The following is a 3,838-nucleotide window of genomic DNA, read 5'->3' as shown; positions in this document are numbered from 1 at the left end:
CCGTGTCCACCTCCACGTGACAACGGGGCCGCATCTGATGGCTGGTGGCGGCTGCTGCGTCCTGCGGGTCGGGGCGACGCCAGGTCAGGGCAGCGTTGGGAGGACTCTCGGGGGCCTTGGGTTGGGCCAGAATCTCCTTCCTGGGGAGATAAGGCCTGGCTAGGACGCGGGGCCCAGGGCAGGCCACGCCGGCTGAGGAGGGCGCCGGCTTGGGGGGAGCTCCTAGTTCCAGACCCCCGAGTCCTCGCTACGGAGGGAACAACCCTGCCCAGGGAGAACCTGCCCGCTCCTGCGCGTTCGTGTCCTAGGAAAGACCGAGGTGCTCTCTGGGGGACAGAGGGACAGGCAGCAAAGCAGGTGCGTGGCCCCCACGGCGACCTGCGGCGGGCGGGGGAGGGGTGGGCCGCGGGCAGGGCCAGGTCACCCCGGAACCCGAGCTGCGATAGGGCGGGGTGACTTACACAACAAAGGCCGGGTTGCTGGGCGCCCCCCTCCTGCCTGGTGCCGGCCCTGCCTCAGCCTCGCCCCAGCCTCCTGCCCTCCTGACAGGTGCGCGCCCCCCGCGCCCTCCCCGGCCCCCAGCCCCGGCTCCCTCCCCGGGCCCCACGCCCGCCCCCTTCAAGCCTCGCTGCCTTCCCCGCTGCAAACACCCGCCTCCCCGTCCCCCAGGCTGGGCCTGCCGCCCGGAAGGGCCTCACGGGCCCCAAAGCGAGGCTTCCGCCGCCGGGTTCTTGCTTTGGGCTCGGAGCCACCTCGAGGCCCACTCGGTTGACACTGATTTTCTTTTCTTTTAGTTTTTAAAATTTCTCTCCCCTTCCCTGCCCCCCCACCCCCCGCACCCCATGCCCCATTGTCTGCCCTCTGTGTCCATTTGCTGTGTGTTCTTCTGCGTCCACTTGCATTCTTGTCAGCGGCACCGGGAATCTGTGTTTCTTTCTGCTGCATCATCTTGCTGCGTCAGCTCTCCGTGTGTGCGGCGCCATTCCTGGGCAGGCTGCACTTTCTTTCGCGCTGGGCAGCTCTCCTTACGGGGCGCACTCCTTGCGCGTGGGGCTCCCCTACGCGGGGGACACCCCTGCGTGGCGCGGCACTCCTTGCGCGCATCAGCACTGCGCATGGCCAGCTCCACACGGGTCAAGGAGGCCCGGGGCTTGAACCGCGGACCTCCCATGTGGTAGGCGGACGCCCTCGCCACTGGCCAGATCTGCTTCCCGACATGGATTTTCTCTCTTTCGTTTTCTGCTTGGTCCCTCCCAGATTCAAGCCCGCGAGGAGGGGGCAGCCCTCACCCTGAGCCCAGCCCCGCGAGCGAGTCCTGTTTTTAAGGGCTGGTGAGTCTGGACTGGCCACCGGGGCGCTCCAGGCTACTCTGGTTTAAAGTCCCCTCCGCCATGTAACGTCCCGTGTCTCCAGGGCCAGCGCATGGCCATCCTGGGGGGCCCGTTCGGCTGACCACACACAGCCCCAGGTTTTTATAAAATTTGCAGCAATGTTCTGTCTTCTTCGGCAGACCCGGCTGCTGCATGCCCTTAAGGTTGTTTTTCCAAGCAGAGGTCCTGAGTCATTAACGCTTTCTTCGTAAGATTAATTTAGGGAACGGCAACCAACGTTTTCTTATGGCATTTAATAGAGTTGAACTGCATAGAAGAAACGAGAAAACATCACAGGGTTGCACGTAACGTGTGTGACGCGGTCGTGCAGGCACGCGCCCGACAGCGGAGCCGGGTCGGGGTTCCAGGTGTGTTCCCCAGGGTACTTGGTTCAAGCGAGAACATTCGGGGAGAGACGATTAAGAAAGCAGCAGCCCGAGGCCTCCTCCTCCGGCGCCCTCCGGGGTCCCTCCCGGTCCCGGGGCCCTGCCGGGGTCCGGCCTGCAGTCCCTGGGCAGCTGGGGTTCTAGCAGCCCCAGGCGCCCTTCGATCGGCCCTGGGGGTGGAAGAGCTGGCCCTGTGCTGGCTCAGTTTCCTCCCTTTCAGGTATGTCTCGGGGTCAGTTCGCACAGGGGAAGAGGCCTCCAGATGCGTTTTTCTGGGTGAACGAGGTCACTGGAGAAATCACCTGCCCGCCGCCGAGGACAGAGCCACCTGCTGCGTCCACCGCGGCCGCGCCCGAGAGGCCGGCATCGCCCTGGGGGGCTGAGCAGGGGGCGCCCCCCGCAGCCCCGGGCCCGCCCGCCTCACCCGGACAGAAGGACGCCCTTCCGCCCCTGCTGGGGCCTTCGCTGCAAGACCCTCGCTCCAGAAGCCCCTTCCCCTCTACCCCGGCCCCTGGCCCGGCTGCGGCTGGAGCCCTGGGCTCCCTGCCCTTCCCAGAAATCCCCGTCCCCATCGCCGCCCGGGAGGCGCGCGCACCTGCGCCCACCGGCCCGGCCCCTCGGCCGCCGGCCCCGCAGTTTCCTCCCGGCCCTCCTGCCCCCGAGGCCTTCACCCACAAGCTGAGAAACGTCCTCACTGGGAGAAACCGATTTTGCTTTTAAACCTTGAGAATGTTTGTCTGTCCCCACCCCCCCACCCCCAGGGTCCCTCTGAACCACCCCTGGCCCAGGCGGTCACCACTTTGACCACCCTTGTGCTCTGCCAGGACCTGCCTGCCTTTGCCAGAAACACCCAGGACCCCGCAGCTTCTATAGTAGCGTGCCAAACGCCCCCAAACGCAACATAAAATTCACTTAGATTTTGACGTTTAGCATTTTCTAGAATTTTCTTTACCTCCCAAGCCTTCTCTGCTCTTTGGGGTCAGAGAGCAGGAAAGGGTGCGAGGCGCGCGTGGAGCTGGCTTCTGAGAAGCTGCGGGGCTCCCTGCCTTCCCGGCTGCTCTCGCCCCGCTCCTCGGAGAAGGCGTCAGTCTTGGTCCCGGGAGAGGCCTGGTGGCCACGCGTGCACTGGAACTGGGTGGCCGCGGACCCCCTGGCCCTCCGTGGCCGGGCCTCCCCCAGGCGGGGCAGACGCCTCCCGCAGGTGCAGCCGCGCCCATGCTGGGTGCCTGCTGCGCCGCGGGCTCAGTGTCCCTCACGCCCCTGGTAGAGCGGGCTGTGGGTGCTGCCGTGGGGGGCGTGCACGCCGGGCGTCCTGGCCCAGCTGGGGGCTCCAGAGCACCCAGGAACGGGGGCGACACAGAGGGGGCGCAGGCCTGGGAGGCGGGCGGGGGGCCCGGAGGGGGCCCGGGGTGGCGGTGGGGGGAGGCTCTAGGCCGCAGGCACCTGGCCCAGGCCTCCTGGGCTGCCGTCTGGCCTCGGGTGGGACCCTGTGCCCGGGGCATCGCCTCCCCGCCTCTCACACGAGCTCCAATCCGCAAGCGCAGGGGCGCGCGCTGCCTGCGGGGCGAGGGCTGGCACCGGCCTCTGAGGGCAGAGCGGCCGTGGGGCGCCAGGAAGCCTCGTGGGGGCCGTGCGCCGTCGTCCTCGTGGGACAAGATGCCCCTCTGCCGCCGCACCAAGGGGCGGCCTGGCCCCGCGTCCCACCACCGTCCCCGCGCCCCGTCCACTCGGGCAGCAGCCCAGCGTGGGCCTGCTTAGGCAGAAGGGGGCTAGGAAGGGTTACCCGGGATTTCACCAAACCTCAGGGGACGGGACGTCACAGCGGCGTGGCCGACGCGCGGGCCCCACGACCAGCAAAAGGTCTCCTGTCTTGGGGCTTTGGAGCCCGAGGCCTTCCCCGCTTCCTGCTTTTGTTCCTGTTAAATCCTCGGGGGCGAGCCCTTCTGCTGCTACTGTTTTGCATATTTGTTCATTTTTTTAGTTGTTTTAGGATGAAGGATAAATCTGGTCTGTTATTTCATCTCAGTCAGAATTACCCAAATCTACTCTTCTTCATTCTCCTCTCTATAATTGCGTTTTTCT

General features: G+C 66.2%; 1 long non-coding RNA gene across 2 annotated transcripts; it reads left to right on the top strand.

Moving 5' to 3' along the window:
- The first annotated feature begins 473 nt into the window (after window positions 1-473).
- Window positions 474-2,124, top strand: LOC139437635 (uncharacterized). Of its 2 annotated transcripts, none has more exons than XR_011647511.1 (3): window positions 474-549; window positions 1,631-1,738; window positions 1,977-2,124. It is a non-coding gene; the product is annotated as an uncharacterized lncRNA (long non-coding RNA). The 2 variants fall into 2 exon arrangements; XR_011647512.1 differs by lacking the exon at window positions 474-549 and adding an exon at window positions 1,126-1,331.
- The last annotated feature ends 1,714 nt before the right edge of the window (window positions 2,125-3,838 follow it).

Source organism: Dasypus novemcinctus, chromosome 26 (assembly GCF_030445035.2).
Source record: "Dasypus novemcinctus isolate mDasNov1 chromosome 26, mDasNov1.1.hap2, whole genome shotgun sequence".
Classification (NCBI taxonomy): Eukaryota; Metazoa; Chordata; class Mammalia; order Cingulata; family Dasypodidae; genus Dasypus; species Dasypus novemcinctus.
Note: the sequence above shows the minus strand (reverse complement) of the source record. Positions and strands in the feature narration are given on the sequence as shown.